The sequence below is a fragment of the Engystomops pustulosus genome, chromosome 6 (assembly GCF_040894005.1).
Source record: "Engystomops pustulosus chromosome 6, aEngPut4.maternal, whole genome shotgun sequence".
NCBI classification, from domain to species: Eukaryota; Metazoa; Chordata; class Amphibia; order Anura; family Leptodactylidae; genus Engystomops; species Engystomops pustulosus.
The window spans coordinates 53,640,611-53,663,392 of NC_092416.1; the positions used below are offsets into that span (position 1 = coordinate 53,640,611).

At 42.6% G+C, this 22,782-nt stretch overlaps 1 protein-coding gene across 1 annotated transcript in view; it reads right to left on the bottom strand.

The window, feature by feature from the left end:
- The window catches only part of TMEM51 (transmembrane protein 51), a 35,282-nt gene extending 20,663 nt beyond the window's left edge, over window positions 1-14,619 (bottom strand). The window contains exon 1 of the mRNA XM_072156129.1: window positions 14,437-14,619. The gene's annotated coding sequence lies outside the window, so the exon portion shown is untranslated. The remainder of the gene's footprint in view (window positions 1-14,436) is intronic.
- Between the last annotated feature and the right edge of the window lie 8,163 nt (window positions 14,620-22,782).

Sequence of the window (22,782 nt, forward strand, 5' to 3'; positions counted from 1 at the left end):
TGTCACCCCAGCAAGACACTGTCACCTGTCCCCAGTCTCGGCAGAGTAGGGCTGATCTTTACAGAAAGATGGTGAGGGAGTACGTAGCTGACCATACCATCGTCCTAAATGATCACACAGCTCCCTACAACTACTGGGTTTCAAAGCTGGACATGTGGCACGAACTGGCGCTGTACGCCTTGGAGGTTCTTGCCTGCCCTGCCGCTAGCGTCTTGTCCGAGCGGGTTTTCAGTGCAGCTGGTGGCATCATCACAGATAAGCGTACACGCCTGTCGACTGACAGCGCTGACAGGCTGACGCTTATTAAAATGAATAAAGGCTGGATTTCTCAGAATTTCCAATCTCCACCAGGTGAAGGAAGCTCAACCTGAATAATTTATCCACTCCTCCTCCTCCTCATTTTCCTCCTTCTCCTCCTCTTTGTACAGTAAAGCAGAGGAAACTGGCTATTTTTTGACAGGGCCCACTGACTCTTGCTATAGTACTTTATGCATTTAATTTTTCTGGAGGGCCACCTACCCGGTCCTCTGTTTTAAAAAATTTTTGGGACTGCCACATACAGGCACTCAATCTATTCCATTTTACTGGAGGGCCACCTACCTGCTCCTCTGGTTTGAAAAATTTTTGGGACTGCCACATACAGGCACTCAATCTATTCCATTTTTCTGGAGGGACACCTACCTGCTCCTCTGGTTTGAAAACTTTTTGGGACTGCCACATACATGCACTCAATCTATTCCATTTTTCTGGAGGGACACCTACCTGCTCCTCTGGTTTGAAAACTTTTTGGGACTGCCACATACAGGCACTATCCAAATTAAATTGTCTCCATAGCAGCCTCCACACGTTGTCTCCATTGCTACCTCCAAAAGTCGTCCATATAGCTGCCTCCATACATCCTCCCCTTATCAAACGAGGTGTGTCAGGCAGAAATTTGGGTTGTTTTCATGGATTCCACATCAAAGTTGTTAACTTTGTCGCCACCCTGCTGTGTTATCCACAAAATATACTGGCAAACTTTTATGATTAACCGATATTATTTCAGCGCTTCTTGCGCAGCTGTTTACATTCCCCTCACCCGCCATATCCCAAACTTATAAGAACGCTACTACACTTGATCTTATACAAAAGGTTCTTAGAAGTGCTGTTTGGGGAGTAGCCTAGAGACAGGGGCTTGGATTGGCGAAAGCTCGCCTGGCTGCAGAGCGCCAGCTCCATCCCAAGATCCAACTAACATAGTTTTAACTGCAGCACCTTTAATCTACTACTAGTTCACTGCCTCCATACATGGTCCCCTTATCAAACGAGCTGTGTCAGGCAGAATTTTGGGTTGTTTTCATGGCTTCCATGTTAACTTTGTCGCCACCCTGCTGTGTAATCCACAAAATATACTGGCAAACTTTTATCATGTACCGATATTATTTGAGCGCTTCTTGCTCACCTCCTTTGGTTCCTCTCTGCCACCCATTGGTTTGAAGCCTGAGTCCATTTAGGGTATGTCGCCATGACACTCTCTAGCCTGCTGCCGCTGCCTCTGCATGCCGTCCCCTATAGTGTCAGGGTCAATTATTGGATGTTTTAGATGCTATCTAGCTTCATTCTGTCACTCTGTCATGGCCATGCTGTTGCCCATAATTTTGGCATAATGTTGCGATTATGCAGCCTCAGAGGCATCCATGCATGCTGCCCCTGCTGTTTCCTGTCCATTTCCGTGGTGTTTCCATCCTTTTCTGAGGTTCCCAGGTGTTTGGCCAAGCTTCCCTGTGCAGAGCCTTGGTCCCCTTGAAAAATGCTCGAGTCTCCCATTGACTTCAATGGGGTTCGTTATTCGAGACGAGCACTCGAGCATCGGGAAAAGTTCGTCTCGAATAACGAGTACCCGAGCATTTTAGTGTTCGCTCATCTCTATTTAAGATCCTAGAAGGTAGATTGGTCAAGGACATTTAGGAGCACAAGAACCTAAATCCTCCAACTGCTGACTTTTTGCACATGAATGACTGGATGATGTGGTAAAAGATATTCCTATTACTTTACATTGTAGGAAAGCAGCGCATTTAATAGATATATATTGGTAAATTAGTATCTGCCCCCCCAGCACACATTCGAAAAAGCCCCAAGATACATGCACGTTACCCGTTTGGTGTCAGCTTATTTTCTTTGAGAAGAACGGACATGCAACGTTCAATATAACTGGCCCTACTTTCTCACAAATTCATCGGCAGAGGAGGAATCAGGACGCCCTTCTCATGTACTGAATGGTTGGCTGGTGCTGCCGGTCAAACTAATATACAAGAACTTTTTAAGAACTAAAAACAGGATCAAAAAGGAGAGTCCCTCTGCGTGAACTGTATATGGGCCCCTTCAGTCTAACAGTTTACCAGTAATTGTGACCCAAGACATTCATTAGACCCTTGCATGATAAATAATGAATTATTGTATTGGCGTTTAAACATGTAGTGTGCCCATCCAGTGTGGGAGAATTGCATCCAGGATACTTCTCCCACTGATCTGAATTACAACCATCCCAGATTCCAGGCTTTGTCCCAGGCAGTGGGGCAGGGGCTATGTACCAGGACTTCAACTCTATCAGACAAATGATGATGCAAACAATGATAATGCAGCGAGTCATCGGTCATTGGCCTCTGACACTGCCTTGTGCAGCCGAGTCTGATGGCTTCAGAGCCATGGATACCAGAGGCAGAAGATGAAAAAAAAGACAGAGGAGAATGATATATTTTTTTAAATCTTTTAAATATTACAGAAACAGGAGGACAGGAGTAAATAAAGGGGCATTATATATTGCATTAGGGGGTTTTATAGTTCATACTGGGGCTGTCCACAGGAAGGGGATACCATACTATGTGGGGCCATTAAGGTAGAGATTATACTATTCTAGTGGGTGGGACAACGGGCAAAGCAGTGGGTTGTCCCCCATTCCCAAACGTTAGATAATACTGGATTGCCTTTTTCCCCCCTCCTAAATACATCAATATACATAATGCACAATATATACCACACACATCCAATCCCCTGTTCCACAGGTAAATATGTAACTATCGTTTCTTCTAATAGAGTTCACACAATGATTGTTTGGTCAGTTTTATCGATTTGCTGAACTTTTCTTCTATGGTTGACTCAGACAGAGATAAGACAAAACAATTCAATTGGTTACAACTAACTAGTGGAAAGGTTTCAAGGACCGTAAAAGTGGAATAAAGAGGTTACACAATACTGTGACTACCAGCCTCCGGAAATCTGATTATATTTAGGGGCCACCAATATAACTATCACTGCTTTGACAGTCTTTCAACTATCTCGTCTGATCAATAGGGAGAAATTTTAATATTTTATGGATAGTTTGCTTGAAGAAAGTTCATGTAAAAGCATCACCCAAAAGCATTTGATAACCTTTTGGGCCTCATTCAGCATTCACAATAACACCTTAAATGTTTATACCTTTGGACCACCTTCAAAGCAACCAAGCACTATGAGTAGGAGAAAAGAAAAGACTGCATAATTGGGCATAAAAGATTAACTTTAAAGCTGGTTTTACACATTCACCAGGTCTCCTAGACTACACCATACATATTCTACTTGGGGAGAGAACTGCACTAGAGTCACCAGGTAAAACTCTAAAAGCCCAGTCCTTCTGCAATTGGCGTAGAGCAGGAAGGCACCCATACCCATCAAATGATTATCTAGTTATGCTAAAAATGTTGAATTCACTTTAAAAGTACATTGTCAGTAGTAGAACTACCTGCCCCCTGAGGTGAGTAATGAAAGTTTTTTTCTAGAATTCCTTCTTAACAATATATGAGGAGAGTCATATTTTGACTGAGACAAGTCAAGTTTAGAGGCTGCTGGCGATGGGCGACTTTGGACACCGCCTCCATCGACAGCTTTTATAGAACCTAGAAACAAGTTGTTGGTGTCCTATTAAAAAGGCTAGAATGTCAGAATTGTGGTTCTAGGAGCTTCAGTACCAGAGAGAGGTAACTTGGATTTGGCTGGTCCCATTTACTTTGCTGTTTGGGGCTTCTCCACAGATAAACAACTGTTGGGTCATGAAGAGGGGAGGGGGACAAACCCTGTATTGAGGGTCCTTTTGTCAGTATAGACGTCATGTCTTGTCCTATATAAAATTAAACATATTCATGAGCTCCATTATACTGCTCTTATTTGTGCAACTTAGCCCCTAGTTTTTCATGCCACTGGACCATCTATTCATATAGTCCAACATTTGGCACATTTCACTCTGAAACGTCCCTTTATGAAGTCTTGCTTCGCTGAGTTATTGGACAACTTTTTTTTTTGCTGTCAGCCATATCAACTAGTTGCACTAATATTCTCCTACTTGACTTTTTCTATACTGCTGAAAATCAATATTTCTATGAATTAATAATGGGCTGCTTGAGTTCTTTGAGCAATTTCATTAAATGCACATTTATTGTCTCCATGACTGACATTTCACAATTATGTGGCGCCTCAGTCAGCACTTCAGCTCGGTGAAAAGGCACATAGCTCTCCACAGTCCTGAATACGGAGCTGATCAATGGTGTCTGATGGCCCTAAACCCAAACCAGACATGTGACCATTGACAAGCGGGTAATTGTATAGGACAGGGAACCTTGGCAGGGACCAGAGGCATGAAACTCCCTCAAGGACTGATGACATTGCGAAAATGTCAAATGCTTTTTATATTTAGCAAATACTTTTTGAGTAAATTTCTTTTTAAAATCGGTTTCTCAAAAAACTAACAAACTTTTTTTTTTCAGGATAACTTTGCAATAAGTTTCCATAGGTAACTATATGTTATATATCAGTCTGACCAGTCATAATTGTTGTTATCCATTAGCTATTGTCCACTGCTTTTCTAGAGAATGGGAGGGTTTCAGCAGCACTTGATACTAAAACTAGTTCTCCAATCAAGGAGAATCACTTCTTTGTTACCTCTATAGCAGTGGTGGTGAACCTATGGCACGGGTGCCAGAGGTGGCACTCGTGGCCCTTCCTGTGGGCACCCAGGCCTTCACCCCAACACAGCATTTGCCAGACAAGACTCAAGGCTTCCTCCTGCGGTCCAATACAGCCCAGGACCGATTCTTCCTCTTCAGGGGACCCTGGAGGGAAGCTACAATCAAAATTTCTCTATGATCTTACTATTGTATTGGTGAACTCATGATACTCATACGATTGAAACCTGTGATGCAGCAGGGATCAATAAGTTACTGCTTAAAATGTCACGTTGGCACTTTCCAACATATACGTGGGTTTTGGTTGTACTTTGGGCACCATCTCCAAAAGGTTCGCAATCACTGCTCTATAGGCTGAGGGCAGCCTATGAATCGTGTTCACATTTATAAATTAGGTCCAATAAGCGCTATGCAATACCTCATTTGGTGGTGGCACTTCATGGAAATCCTTCCTGCCAGCTTCCATTGCAGATCAGCGATGATTGTTATGGGTTACAAATAGCTGGGCAGTGGGGGGGTCATTTTGTGTGTCAAACAATATAAAGAAAAGAAACCTTGTCCCCAAAATCAGGACCATAGGAATACAGCGAGCTACAAGAAAAGCATGCTCATGTGTCAGTGTAACTCCATTAGCTATGAATGGTAATTGCTTCAGGTATTGTGACAGAAATAACCCTGTGGGTTAGGCTCCACAGTTGCAAGTTCATGAGTCAGACTAATTAGCACATCGGCCTTCCTACTTATATCAGGGGTGTCATTTTCACCTGTTTAGTAGTTACATTTATACAGTATTACCATTACAATCGACCATTGTAGGGGAACCTGAAGGCACAGAGTTGGGCCAACACGTGGCCGGGCTGGATTGTGTTTTCCACACGTTCTTTATTTTAACATATAGGGAATACTGTGGAACAATAATAGCCGCAGTCCATTCAATATTTGTTCCTACTTTGTTTCTTTCCAAGTCCTCCATTACCGTACTTCCTCTTATATATCCCACAGACTTCGCTTTCTATCAAAGTAACTCCAAAACCAAAAGACATTTGCCTTATTTTCCCTTAGATTTGTGATATGGGTGGGGACAGCTGGGGAAATCACAGGGATTTTGTTAGTGAGGACCCTTCTACTCATCTCCTGTACAGCTCACCAATGTTCCTTTAAAAGTAAAAAAGTGTCATGGCCATTGTGATCCATCAAGGGGGAGACAGAAGCCATTTTATTTTACAATTCTATAGCTTTACTATAAACACTACTGTTATGTTTTCATTGTAATGACATAGAATTGATTTGATCTCCAGCAATGTACCGTAAGATTTAATAGCTCCCCGATCGCAGCAGGTGCTTTACTGAGCGGTCATCCTCATAAGACACACTTCACTGCAGCACCGCCAGGTACAGGCTCCAGCTGCAGAGCTTCCCAATGTAACCCTCCACTGCATTTCCATTCCCTCAGGACAGATTGCTCAGCCAGGATTGATAATGGTTTTCACCTTCTTCTCATTAGCAACAGTTGTCTTGCCAGTCTTTCTACACAACTGACTAGAACATTCTCACCTTCTCTCCTGCCCTCTGAAAACGTCCTATATTATTATTCACGTTCAATACTTTCAAGTAGAGATCTTGGATATGAGCAAGTTATATTTATTCATTGTGGTGATGATCTCAACAACAGATCATTTTCCAAGTAAAATTTACAGACAGTGCTCCCAGTTACCAAATCCAGCCAAAATGTGGATCATTATGCTGGGAAACTGCCCTTACATATTTTAAGCAGAATTAAAACAGGTAAAACACGTATGCCTTTTATGGACTGCTTAAAAACGGGCCAAAAACGGGTTCAAAACGCCACGTGCTTATTGCCGATCGCATAAGCAATTTGCGCGGCGTGTCCCAGTGCGTTTTTATTCCGTTACAAAAGAAAATCAAACCACCAACGCGGGGCATCACCCTAAAGTCCGGACCGACTCAAATCTCCACAAACCATCCACGGTAGTCGAAAAAGGTTTGGTCACATGTACACGCGGAACTTCATATAGCGGCTGCCCATAACGCCTACATGAAGATCCACCATTGCCGCTAGCACTGCATTTACAAACGCATCGCTAGCTTATGGGGGTGGGCCACAGCCTGATTGCATACATGTTTGGTAGCAATCAGTAACCAGAACCCGGTGTCTAGATTGTTTCCTATGCGATCGGCTCTACGGCTCAGTCTACTCCTTCCAGCCTGGGCGCACACAATATGATGCGACGGTGATGTCATTGTGTATGCATCGTGTGGGCCAGAAGAGGTAGCCGCAGGGTGTGGAAGAAGAAGCCCGAAGGCGAGTATAGAAGATTTTTTTTTCTTTAAAGTCGACCCTGCTGTGTACATTTCATTAATAAACGGGAATCTCTGCTGTGTACATTTCTTTAAAGAGGGGCTCTGCTGGGGACATTTCATTAATGAGGTGCGGCTGCATTTCCTACCATAGGGCTTATATTCCAGTCAATAACTTTTCCCCATTGGCGTAACTAGAAGCTGACCCTGACTATAATGTATGGTTTATAGCAATAGTCTTCTCATATGACACCATAAGGGCCCCCTAAACCTCTTGGGCCCGGGTGCGACTGCAACCTCTGCACCCCCTTAAGTTATGCCCCTGCTTTTCGCTGGTAAAATTAGGAGCTTCGGCTTATATGCAAGTATTTACAGTATGATGGGCAGTTCAGCTGTAGAGCAGAGAGGCCGGGGGCGGCATCCACATCTCCTACACTGTCTGGGAGATCTGGTCTGGACAGTATTTGGGGTGGAGGAAGGGGCGCACCTGCCATGAGGCGAGTTGAGATTCTCGCCTCAGGCGGCGCGCTTCCTGCTACACTAGGGGGCGGCGGCGGGCTCCCGCCCGCCGGCATGTGTTCCGGCCGGTACATCTCCCCGACCGCGGCTGGCACATGTGCCTGCGCGCGGGCCATATGGTATATGGGGGCACGCTGTATGTATTATATGGTATATGGGGGCACGCTGTATGTATTATATGGTATATGGGGGCACGCTGTATGTATTATATGGTATATGGGGGCACGCTGTATGTATTATATGGTATATGGGGGCACGCTGTATGTATTATATGGTATATGGGGGCACGCTGTATGTATTATATGGTATATGGGGGCACGCTGTATGTATTATATGGTATATGGGGGCACGCTGTATGTATTATATGGTATATGGGGGCACGCTGTATTGATTTTATATTAAATGTCGGATTGTTTTATGTATATTGTTCTTTGTAGTAGCTCGCTGTGTGTATTATATGGTTCATGGAGGGAACCTTTATGTATTTTGCATTGCTTTTTACTCCATGATATTTTATATGTATAGAGGGGGGGTGGGGGCGTTTTTCTATAGTTCGCCTCAGGCAGCAGAAAGGCTAGGTGCACCCCTGGGTGGAGGGTTTCATGCAGTTCAGTTATAAGAACAAGATTAAGGTTCTTCCTTAAATTACTTTTATGAACAGTACAAGATTAAGAATACAGAGTATATAGAGGATATAGAGAAGAACTTATAGGGGTTCTCTGGAGGTGGAAAAACATGGCTGCAGTCTTCCAAAAACAGCGCCTCACCTGACCATGGGTAGTGTGTGGTATTGCAACTAAGCTCCATACATTTCTATATAGCTGAGCTGCAGTACCGGCAGTAACCATGGTCAGGTGTGGTGCTGTTTTTGGAAGACTGCAGCTATAATTTTCCACCTCCTGAGAACCCCTTTAAGTACTAACATCCGGGCAAATGTTGGTTTAGACGTTGTGGGGGGCCCCCAAATCCTGTGAACAGCTAAGGGCCCATGTGACATATAATCCGGCACTGGCTAGCGGGTATGTGTGACCGCACCCTAGAGGATCATATATGATGGCAGGAGTTCCTGCCTACCTGTTGGAAAACAGTTCCCATGTTTTAAGTTCAGAGCCATAGTTCTGTAAGGACAGGGGACTAGAGAGATAAAAAAAATAAACATTTTTAAAAACATGAAACATTAGACCACCTTTTCAAGAGGGACTGCATGGAGTTGTTAAACGACTTGTTACAGTTTGGAATGACAAATTGCTGCTTGCCCATATGGTTTAGGATAATATTTTAAAGAATAGTTAGTTGAAATTATGTACAGCAGGAATTTTAAAACTATGGTCAGTATAACAATCGCTCCATCAATCATTTTTTGATGGACAGAATTGATAGCTCATCACTTTTTACACCCATCAAAAATTGGATTTCTATATATGACCCATGTATTTTCGGGATCAAGATCTGTCCTTCAACCTCAATCACGAGCAAGCAAAACTACAGCACACATAGTCCAGTGGTTAGTACAGCAGTAACAGATGCAGCGCTGCATTGTCAAAGCTCTGTGGAAACTTTCAGAGGCCTCATATTCTCCTATTTGTAGATTGCTGGAGCATAATGAATAGACGGGCTGTTTGCATTGTGAACTTCCAGTAACAGAATAGCTGAGATAGTTAATTGGTGAAATCCATCTGTATGAACTGGATTCTGTACAAGTTCAATGCTCTCCACTTCAGGGTTACTGGGCATTGTACAAGACAATACAAGCACCAGCTGTCAAGGAGGCCATAAGCGCTGTAAAGTGGAACTCCAACATAATGGCATGTCAGACAAGGTTTGTAGAGGCACTTTTCAGTTTCTTTCTGGGGAATGAGTTAACAAGTTCAGTTGTTTTCTTCCGACACAATGAAGATTCAATAATATAACTCAAGATGAATTATGTGACATCATTGGTCTACAAATAGAACAGGCATTTTATAGGGATGACATCACTACTCAAAAACACCTCTACTCATGCAATAAAAACAAGACATTAGACAGCTTATTTCACGTTAGGCTGCATTCACACGGCGAGCATACATTTGGCACGATGGAGAGGTGGACCCCTCCCCTCTCTATAGCAATGCACGGCGCCGTAACACAGGTAAAGATGTGCGGCACCGTATTGCTCCGTGCAGCCATTGCTGGTCTATGGGGAACATATATATGGCTGAAAGCTTTACTTATATTTTATAAATTTGGGATACATAGTTCTTTTTGGCATTAAGCATTTTAAAATATTCTAGACTATCAGAAGGTCAAAGTAATCCATATCAGAGTCACCAGCAAGGCTACAAATTCCATATGCAAAAATACCACTCCAACTACAGCCGTGGACCTTCTTTTGTTGTGCCGGTTGGCTTTTCTCTATTTTCTTCGTTTGTTACAAATTCCAAATGACTTGTGCACTCATCTAGTCATTGGGGGTCCTAACTGTTGAGCCTCACTTATCGGACTTTGGCTCCCTTTTCAGATGAGTACCGCATTTTTCTAGACACAATAATTCACATGGATATTAATATCTTGATGACTGTAACAGTATCCGTGGCTCATGGTCATAAAATCTTTGCTTTAAAAACAAGACTGAAAAAACAAAAGATTTCTCATATCTGGTCACTGTATATGAGCAAGTAGCTCTAATGTTAACCCATCCCAAAGGAATCTGAGGAATTGCACGGTACGCTCACATTACTTCTTATACAGTAGATGTGTAGGGGAACTACGGGCCTCTAATACTTCAAGGAACATCACCAAGTGATATCTGCATTTAATTGGGTTATCCAGGAATTTTTTTTTAATGACCTAACCTTTGGGCTGCATTCACACATTCTGACTGGATTGGGTTTCAAAACCCATGTGGAACTATGGAACTAGAGTCCACTGGGCCCAGGTCAAAATTCCTAAAGGGGCCCCCACCTACCAAAATTTAGTTAACCCCTGACTCATAAGGTGAGTACACCCTCTGCCATCTTAGAACTTTAGTGTCCCACTATCTTTTAAATTTAGCACCCATTAATTTTCTCCCACTTTAGATTAGTGCCCTCCTACAACTATTATTTTCACTGTCCACTTCCTTGCCAAGACTAAGATGAAGGCTTCCTTTTAAGTTATATCTCCATTTATGTTAAGCACCAGATCTGTCCTTGTCGCTTCCTTCTCTGTTCATTTTTAATATCTCCATAAGTGCCCAATTTTATAGTTAGTACACCTCTTCTTCTACCCGCAGTTCCCTATTCACCATATTCACTAAATCCTATAGTCAGCTCCCCATTCCCTCGGGCCCCCCCCCCCACATCGTTAGCTCCCCATTCCCTCGGGCCCCCACACACATTGTCAGCTCCCCTTTCCCTCGGGCCCCCCCACACACATTGTCAGCTCCCCTTTCCCTCGGGCCCCCCCCCACACATTGTCAGCTCCCCTTTCCCTCGGGCCCCCCCCCCACACACATTGTCAGCTCCCCTTTCCCTTGGGCCGCCCCCCCTCCACACACATTGTCAGCTCCCCTTTCCCTCGGGCCGCCCCACACATCGTCAGCTCCTCATGCCCTAAGCCTTCCCACACACCATCAGCTCCTCATCCCCTCCACCAACCATGAGCTCCATATTCCCTCAGCTCCATATCCCCCCACATATCATCAGCTCCCCATCCCCTCAACCTCCCACACACACACCATTAACTCTAATACCCCTCTGTAAAATATCCCCCCCATCATAACACGGGAATACGCCTCCTCCACGGCTTGGACCGAGCCCAAGTTGCTCATCATTGGGGGTCTTAGTGATGAGATCCCCTCCGATCAGCAAGTTAGGCTCTATCCTTTGGATAAGACCTAACTGGTTTAATGGGAAAACCCCTTCTCCAGTTTGGCTGCTACTTGCCATATTTCCATGGATATCAGTTCATGCAACACAAAATGTTGACTTTAGATCAGCAATACACAGGGACATTAGGGCTGCATATAAAAGTTTGCCATGGATTTTCCACATCAAAATTTACAAAATGTTTCATAACTCATAAAAGTGGAAAGTAGATCTACTGTATTTTTAGGCCCAGAACTGATTTTGGCATAATAAACTACGGTACATCAAAAACCTTGACAAAAAAAAATTAAAAAGATGCAAAACCATAGCAGAGTAAGGCCACGTTCACATGCAGCATTTGTGTGCAAAACACTTGGTTTTATTTCGGATCGCATGCATTTCAGTGGAAACCAGAACAAGTCACATTCCCCGGAAAGGGGTTCAGCTCAATTGCTTATGTGTTAACAGAAGCGCATGTGATTGGCAGCGGGCCCCCAATGTTTTGCATCAGTTACATCTTTACCGATCGCATTGAAACGCATTTGCGATCGGGCTGAGCCCCTCCCAATCCAGAAACGCATTTAAAAAGGAACATGTAAACGCAGCCTCAAAGGGGTATTCTCGTCTGGGCATGCACATTCTGTTTCATTCATCTGTCATATATAAACATTTCTTGAATTTTTTTTAAAAAACCTGTGTGAAGACAATTTCTCATAAATGTAGTCACTTGGTCCCTTAGAAACAAGACTAACTCCTTGGATACGGCCACCTCTGCTGGAGTGATTTCACAAAGAAACAAAAAGGTTTTTGTATATGAAATGTCCGGGAGTTACTGCATGTACTAAAGCCGTCATGTGGTAATGATCGCTGAATCCAGGAGGTCAGGCAGGACTCAATAGCGCATGTCAGGCCACTGCTGCCTAAATGTGAGGTGGTCGTATCCGAGGAAGCTCTCTCGTTTCTAAGGGACCATATAACTACATTTATGAGAAATTATCTTCACACAGGAACATTTTTTTAATAACATCCAATTGAAAAAAATGTTTTAAATTATATGTAAATGCCCAGATGGGAATGGGACTGAAAGTGCCAAAAGATCACATGACTGCGATGGCCAGTCATTGGATACATCAGTTACAGGAGAGAGACTAGTGATGGCATTGCCGAATGTCCCCATTCCATCTTCCGTAATTGGCAATGGTCCAGTAATCACAACACTGCTGGTCAGGCTGGGAGTGTACATAGAGAAACCGGAGAGACATACCAGGGAAAGTATTGAACTTGTATATTCTAAATCACTTCCCCTTTTATTTGAATATGATTCCTCTTACTATAAAAGATTAACTTAAGCCTTTTGCCCATGAGCAAGTTGGTTCCTTGAACTTACAGGATTTCCCAAACCTAGCTTAGAATCAATGAACTGAAGCTTGTCCTTTCAGTTCCATGATTTGAGATGTGTTGGGGTAACCTCACAAGCACACGGAGTGGGTAATTTAGGGCCCCTTCACACAAACATTATTATTATTGGAGTCAGAAATATTCACATTTCACAGCCCAACCGCTGCTTGTATGAATGGCACTCAAGAATAGAGACCCAACCACATGAAAATAGTTCTGTCTACAGTTGGGAATCAGTTCTTTCTGGAATAGATATACTGGTCTGGTTTTAATCCCACATCTTGTCATAAGGCTTCCTTAAGATCATGCTTGATGTCAAAGGGAGCTTCCTTACAAAGTAGCTAAAAGAGGCGTGGTTTTCCTTATCCCATCCAGGAAACCTTATTTGCATATTTACTCAGAGTATCAGCGAGTTATGATGTAGTGATCTTCGGATGTACCATATTCCAAAATTCAGTGACTTCTGTACAGTATAGATGGGGAGTCCCAACTCATTGTGATGTGGCAAGTTCATAAGAAACAGCTGTCATGGATCATTAAATGCCCACACCTAAAATAAATACTTCTTTTGCTAAAATCTCTTGGTGGAACAATTTCTCAGAGTTTTTTTTTTTTTTAAAAACTACACCTGCTACCACCGATTTTGAGAAACAAATAACTTGATGTATTCGATACACAGGATACAAACACTCATAACAAAAGTTTGGTTCATTTTGTAAACATAACATCTGAAATCCCTTATTGTTCTCCAGGAACAGGATGCAGAACATAGGATTGTAGAAGAATTCAAGTTTCATCTAGTAGAACTACAGAACGTTACAGCCATACTATGGATCATCTATAAACGCCCCACCACCCTACACAAGCAGATCCAGAAATATCAGTGTCCTCCATCAACATTACCCAATATACGTGACTGGCACCAGGGATAACACAATGATCCTGCCAAGCTGACAAATTCAAGAATCAATAAACATTCAGCCTGTTTTTACTATAAACCAGGCAGGTCAATGCCACAAGATTTTTTTTCAGCTTCGATTTGCCCAGAGTGAATCACAGGCTTGGCAAATCAATACGACCTGTAGCTGAAACCGCTCGTCTCAAGTACTACCGCATATAAAAGCCCCTGAAACATGGTCAAATATATATATAGCCCCTCAAACATTATGACACTAAAGCTGTGTATGGCCCTTTAACAAGAACACGATTCTTCAAAAAGTTTTGAAACTTTGTGATAGGACAAAACCCCAGATTGTCGGAGACATTATCTGAGCCCCTCTTCTCCACGTTATAGACTGTCACTATGTAGAGGTCAGGGACTATTTCTACAAGTAAAGGTCTAAGTATTCAGCGTTCTGCTGATCACCTGCGCCCAGGTGAGATCAGATCAGTCTAGTACTCACCCCCTTCAAGTCACATTCATATCACCGCATCCTGAGGGGCCCCTGGCTTGTAGGCTAATCCTCAACTTCCAAGAATACCATGAAAAAAGTCCTGACTGCAGCTTGTGTGAGTGCAGGATACACTAGGAAGGTACAATGAGCTGCACACACCCTCCCACCCCCACTTTCAGGAACTAGTTGGAAAAGTTGCTTCCCAGGTCCTAATGCTCAACCTATATCCTCTGACACAGCACAACCTTTGTGACATTCTGTAGGGATTTTTGCCAAGCTGTTTTGGCTGTTCAGGGGTTAATTCAATGTAACTATAGTAAGCAGTAAGACACTGTTCATTTCATTCTCAACTTCCTTTATTTAGATGCATTGAGCAATAAAAGGGCAATCAATGAAGAAACTGTAATCAAACATCATTAGATCGCTCCTTTAATAAAAGTTGATGTTGAACTTTGGACTTCGCTGTAAATGTAATCTTTTCTAATGTGATCATAAAATAAAATATATTCTATAAAATATAACAGGATACAACATGTATTTTATTTTGCTTTGTTCATCTTAGGGTGAAGACACACGTGGCGTTTTTAGGCTGTTTTTGGGCCGTTTTTAGTTAGTGCGTTTTCACATCGTTAAAAACGCATGCCTGGTTTTTGACCAGTTTGAATTAAGATAGTTGGTCAAACCTGCCAAAAACGCATGCATTTTTTAACGCATGCATTTTTAACGATGTGAAAACGCACTAACTAAAAACGGCCCAAAAACGGCCTAAAAACGCCATGTGTGTCTTCACCCTTAGGCCGGTGACATGTGTTTTTGTAGCAATTTTGAAAGCATTAAAAACGCTTGCGTTTTCCAATAGTTTGTTTGCGTTCATTGCATGCAGCTGTTTTATTTTCTTGAGGGTGCTGTCACACGGCGCGTTTACCGCATGCGTTTAAAATCGCATTGCTACAGCTGAAGGGATATTTCCCTAATTAAACAGCTGTTAACGCTTGCGTTTACAAAATGCATGCGTTAACAATGCGTTAACAACCGCATGCGTTAACAATGTGTTAACACTTGCGTTTTGTAAACGCAAGCGTTAACAGCTGTTTAATTAGGGAAATATCCCTTCAGCTGTAGCAATTTTTAAACGCATGCAGTAAACGCGACGTGTGACAGCACCCTGAAATTTTTAAAAATGCAGTGATCTTGTTCTCCCTGCTGTTTGTGCATGTAATCGCATGCGTTTTAAAATGCAGACCACAAACACATGTGTTTTCAAAAACCCAACCGTTTTGAAAAATGCAATAAAAACGGACCTCAAAAACCGCAGACACAAAAATCGCAAGGAAGAAAACGCCAAGTTAAGACATTTTATCCAAAAACCCATTTAAAAAGCGAAAAGACAGATGCATTTTACAAGGATGCAAAAACGCAATGTAAAAACGCACCGAAAACGCCTCATGTGTCACCGGCATTATTAATTAATTTTCTGCATCAAATGTGTTGGAGAACCAATAACCACATCATAGTTTATAGTTGCGGTCACACGTACTGCGATGACTCCATCTAGAAACAGAATCAAAGCGCATGGGGACATGCCATGGGCTGATCGCATATACGATTCTATGGAAATGCATGCAATTGGTAACCAGATGGTGTTTCCAATACAACACAAATAAAACCGGAATTGGCTCAAAGCAAAGAGTTAGCGTGCGTTCATACATGGCGTTTACAAATGCAACGCATGGGCGTTGATCGGCCTGATCGCATATGCATTTCCATCGAAGAGCATGCGATCGGTAATGAGCACCTGTTGTTTTACAGTGCATACGTGTGAACGCAACCATAGGCTCCATTCACACTACCGTATGGGAAACGAATGATGGCCGCACGTACTTAGGGTACAGTCCGCACTTAGGGTGCAGTCCCACGTGATATTTGCATTGTGTTTACTTGCGTTTGGTTACAAGCACAGTTTTGCATGAACGCAATACAAAACAACAGATACTTGTTGTCAATCACATGCATTTCACTGAGAACACAGATGTGATTGGGCCAAGCACCATCCCTGGGCACATCTCAAGGCACCCATAAAAGACCAGTTTATCAGTAGACTAAAGGTATCTTGGCAATTCAGTGGGCGCTTCACAGGTCAGGGACAGAATGTACATGCATCATTTGTCCTGGGTGCAGCGAAGGGCCAATTCATACCCCTTTATTTTTTTGAATCAGTTATTGTAATTTCAAGCCAAGAATGGAAACTACATAGGGATAAGGTGTAGTAGAAAGATGGCACATGTTCTGGGTTATGCTTGACGTTGTAGTTTTTCAATGGTCTCATCCCATTTTATCACATAAATAGTTAAATGGAGAATCTGGCCAGCATATGGAAATCCCATATATAAAGCCAGTGGGTAACCTAATTCTAAGCAGATGATAGGAATCACTCTCTGGCATAAGAATATGTTATGTTAACATTTTTGTAACTATAAGTCCTTGAGTAACCCTCTGTTAGGGCTGAGTCACAAAAATATATCTCTGGTCAGTAAGTGTTACAGACTGTACAGTCCCACTACAGCCAGCGATACATAAGTTCAATGTGGAGGTCACAGGCCCATAGCCTCCTGTTTTGTCTCCTCCATGGATTTATGACCATCCACATATATATAAAATAATCATCTGTGTATCAGAAAGCAAAAATGGTAATGTTCACGTGAAGCCTTCTGTGTACTGTATAAGATATCTATGTTTTATGTATTACATCAATTATACATGCAGATTACCACTCCCTATTTCAGCCTCAGTAAGGAGAAAGATAAAATTGCCGATCTTGCACCACCATCATCCAGCTCAGTCTAGTTTTAGTGAAATATACAGTATGTGTAAAGCCCGGTGCCGGCTTGTGCAACTTGTGTAACATTTATATGGCTCTGTTCACACCACGTTTAGTATATATAACTGATTTATATAGAGAACTGCGTTCTGGGCAACTTCTGGCCATAGTATGCTTTTATTAAAATCTTAGATTCCATAAAGTAAAAGAGGAATGATCACCTTATGCCGCGTTCACACGTTATAATTTAAGATGTGTTTTTGCATTGTGAAAGCCGATGCCATATTTATTACATGAAATAGTTATAAACTTCATAAAAAAACGCAATGTGTGAATTCGGCCTCAATATTCTCCTGTAGCTCCCATGCCACCACTTTCTCGGTTTACCTCCATTCTCAGCAGTGGCGTAACTTGACGCTGATGGGCCCAAGTCTGTCAGGCCCCTGACTATAATGTATGGTTTATAGTACTAGTCTTCTCATATGGGAAAGTGACACCTTATGGGCCCCCAAGGCCTCTTGCACCCCCTCAAGTTACGCCCCTGATTCTCAGTATCCTATGCTCCAGGGATGACATTTGGACATTGCCATGACATCACCGAGCTCAATGATTGGCAGTGATTACATGTACCCTTTAGGCTCTTGCCAAACTCACAATGCGTGCTAGCTGCAGTGTCCGGCCCGAATGCTCAGAAACCAGAACTGAAATGACATGCTGAGTTCAGTTCTGTTTTTTGAGCAGTTGGGCAGGACATTGGGCAAGCACACAATGCGAGATTGATCCGAATATGACACGTCAAACTCTCTTGTGGGCAAGAGGCCTTAAAAAGACATAGCTGAGGGCCATAGAAAGGGCTAGTACTGTCACATGACCAAGAATTGAGACAATTTCCCTCCTTACGCCACCTCAGCACCAACTTAAAGTTGTCCCATATCTAAATAATATAATACCAGGATCCAGTACCTAAAACCATATATACTTGTGTATAAGCCGGGTTTTTCAGCACAAAAGATGTGCTGAAAATCCTCAACTCGGCTCATACACGAGTCAATACACGAGCCCAGCACTTTAAAAAAAAAAACAAACTTATATACTCACCCTCCGGCGGCCCAGATGTGCAGCGCTGCTCCCCCGATGTCAGCGCGGGTCCTCTTCTGTCTTCTTCCTTCGGTAACATCCTGCAGGGCGCCGCCATGTTTTTCTCCCGGCCAGCGCATAGGCCGCGTCATACTATGTGCCTGCCGGCCGGGAAGAACTTGGCCGGCCAAAAGAGTAGCCGCGCGGACATCGTGGGAGCAGCGCCATGCATCGGGGCCGCCGGAGGGTGAGTATATAAGTTTTTTTTTAGTGCTGGGCCCGCTGTATACTACTGGGGCAGGCTGGGCTCGCTGTATAATACACGGGACAGCCTGGGCTGGCTGTATACTACACGGGGCAGGCTGGGCTGGCTGTATACTACACGGGGCAGGCTGGGCTGGCTGTATACTACACGGGGCAGGCTGGCTGTATTCTACTGGGGGCAGGCTGGCTATATACTACTGGGGACTTGCTGGCTATATACTACTGGGGACTTGCTGGCTATATACTACCGGGGACTTGCTGGCTATATACTACTGGGGGCTGGCAGGCTGTATACTACTGGAGGCTTGCTGGCTATATACTGGGATGTGATCAATGCATTTCCCACCCTCGGCTTATACTCGAGTCAATAGGTTTTCTCATTTTTTTGGTGGTAAAATTAGGGGTCTCGGCTTATACTCGGGTCGGCTTATACTCGAGTATATACAGTATACTATGGGAGCACACAGATCAGAATGCAGATGGACTGAGGCCCAGGTCACAATTCTGTTAGGACTTACATTATTTCCTTCAGTTATTTTTAAGCCAAAACCAGAAGTGGTTGAACACATAACAGGTCTTTCCATTATATATGACCACTTTACAGCCACTGGGAAGACTTGGATCTGTTCAATGGGTTCGACCATTTCAGTTTTGGCTCACAATAACCCATAGTGATGTACAGTAGTAGCATACTGGATTGGATTCTTCCAAATTTCAACCATAAAAAACTACAGCGTAAAAATGTGCTACAGGTTATAAATCTACAGCATATTTATTGTCACTTCGATCTAGGACACAGCTTCCATCTTGTGTAGTGCAAAGAAATTGCATCTAAAAACCACAGTGGAAGCTAATATTTAGTAGTGGGTCTTTAACTAGTGAATACTCTTGTTTGTGTGTTTTTCCTCTTTATGATTTACTTGTTTTTGTTTCCTATTGACATCATAGAGGTGAAAACTATTACAAAGAAACACAGATTTCCTATCATTGTTTCCAACAATGTACACAATGTGTCACATTTTGCCATCTGGTGTACTGATATACAGGACAAGGGAACTTTACCGTGTGCTACTCTGTACAATAATAATATACTAATAATAATGAAAATGATAATATTAACAATACAGTAAATTGTGTCTGTATAGAAAGTAAATGCAATGACAATTATCACAGGTAAATCCTGTGGCTGCACCACCTGTAACTGACTGATCATTAGGACAGGGCAGAGGACATTGGACTTTTAGATTTCTTCTCATTATATATCTCTCAGGGATTTCAGGTTATGTAATCCCTGATGGGAGAAAGATCAATAATGAGCTATGATGTCTTTATATGTAATAGGACTGTACTGTTTAAGGTAAGGTCCACACGTAGTTAGCCCCCCTTGCCTGTAGCTATAGCAGTAGCATAGTAAGGGGGGAGATTTATCCATATTCAAAGATGGATAGCAGCGATTCCAATGGGAATGCTGGAGCTCAAAACACCCCTTTTCATATATTATCTACTTGCATTGGTATCCTTTACCCGCTGATGAATGAATTAAGGAATAGTCCCACGTGGATGTTTCACGGTGAAAGAAAATGTGAATGGTGAATACGCCAGTATAGTATATATGTATTTGAAGTACTGGGGGAAGTTCCAGACTCCAGGTTGACAATCACTTGTGACTTATTCTCTTTCTTATGGGCTGATTATTAATAATACTTAAAGAGGACCTATCACCCCAAATTAGTGCCCCCATACCTAATGAATCTACTCCCCGGCCCCTTTCTAATGCTGCCCATTTCAAAGTCCTTTTCAAAGTCAACGGACAAGCAGTCCGGCTTATTCATTAGGGGGCCGTCCAGGCACTCCTCTTCTCCACACGCCGCCACTCCCCCAGTTCTTTTCCTATGCACTAGATGCCGGCGATTGTGGCATCCAGTGCGCAAGCGCTGCTGGCGTCATGCTCCCGGCACTTACTGTGCATGCGCAGTGTGTCGATTAGAGCACGGGGGAGTGGCGGTCTGTGGAGAAGAGGAGTGCCACCCGTTGTTCGGACATCAAGTATGTTATGTGTCATATGCTATAGCGCCAATTACTAAAGTTTGATTAATGCCAGGACTTTGAAATGGGCAGCATTAGAAAGGGACCGGGGAGTAGATTCATTAGGAATGTTTGGATGGGGGCACTAATTTGGGGTGACAGGTCCTCTTTAATGGTGATTTGTGCTACATGAACATAGTACATAGGACATAGTACTGTAAGCGGACAGCTCACCTCCCACAGGCACTCAATATCCACACTGTCTCCTTTAAAGTGCAAACCTAATCTTCCAGGTAAGAATCCTGGCACTAACTCAATAAAACTTTATTAGAGGGAAGTTACTGCTTTCACACCAGTGTAAAAAGGCACATTTTTAGTGGCTTTGTTCAGTGTTTCTGATGCTTACACCCAGGGGAGTAACTTGGGGAGATTGGGCCCCACAGCAGAATTCTTCTGAATAGGACTCCCCTTCACGTTAAAAAATATGTACATACTTGTACACTAACACATGTTTATACAATCACACACATGTACACAGTCATACTCACACATATATACTTATATACATATATAATTCTACATTCATACACACACATTTATACACTCTTACACAGCTATGCTCTCATATATACATTTATACACTTATGTACACAAATTATACACATGTACAGTATATAAACATCTTATACACACAGCATATACACCTCAAATACAAAGACATATAGTAAATATACATCATAGTATTACACATACAGTACATACATATCATATATACACATGTACACAGCATTAACATATAATAAACACACACACAGCATACAAAGACATGCATGCAGCACCATATAAAGACATACACATACAGCATATACAAACCTTACACCATGTGCAACATATACGCACCATATATACGCACCATATATACGCACCATATAGACATACAGTATATAAACACACATAGTATATACACAACTTACAGCATATACACATTTACACCATATACAGCACATACATACCATATCCACACATATATTCAGTACCATATACAGACACGTAATGTATATCTATATGTATACACAGTATATACGCACACACAAAATATACATGCCATACAGCATATAAACATCATACACCTATTGAAAAACTAAGCCAGTCTCCAAATATCAGTAAATAATAAATTTAGACTTTATTGAAATCAAATGAAAAATCAGCGTTTGAGTTGGCTGTCCTGCATATGATACTTCAGTTTATTTTTTTGACGTTGGAAACAGTAAATCCCGTAGTTACATGCTGCACAGGTTACTGAGGATGTGCCCTTCCAAAGTACCCTGCCAGGCGGAGTTGTGAGTTGCTCTTGAAGTCTTTTAATACGGCAACAAGGATACTGTGTGCCCTCAAAAAATGTTATAACCAGTATTCACCAGCGGCACATAAATTGATGCAGCGCATGTGCGTTGGTATAAATGTATTGTCCTGGCATGCTATGCTCCGACATTTTGGGGAGGCTCAGGGCTCCCCATGACTTTGCCGTTCAGGCCCGCTCATCCCTATTGAGCATGCATTTGTATGTAGTACTGGTTGGAACATGTACGTATTTCTAGTGATTTCTGGGGATCCTATTAATACGAAATATGTGTATCAAGTGGAAAACCCAGTTATGCAACCTTCCTCATGTCGTCCAAGTGGTACCCCACAACAATCCCACATACACACATATCTGTTTGTACTGAATTCTACTTCTGACCAAGGAAATGTATGTAAAAACTTCTGTGTATTGTCATACAGGTGTGTTTCTTATATCTTGCAGAGTAGGACAAGCCCAACACTGCATTGTCTACGCGCCGATATGACTCACACTGAGTACAATCGCTTCACGGGAGCGGTAAATAGAAATGCTTGGAGAATCATTAACCGTTCTATGACACATTCCTGTATGTGGCCTCATGTACTGCACATATTCCATCTTAATGAATGGGCTAATTGTAATGGCCTCACACTATACAGTGACCCACAACAAGGCATCAGTGTTTATTGTATAGCACCAAAGGAACCTAATTGTGGTTTGTTCATGTGACCCTATGACAAATATCCCCCGCTGTGTTCCCCTCAGTGTGTTCAGCTGCAGTTTTAGGCCAAATGCAGACATAGGGGCACATTTACTTACCCGTACTGTT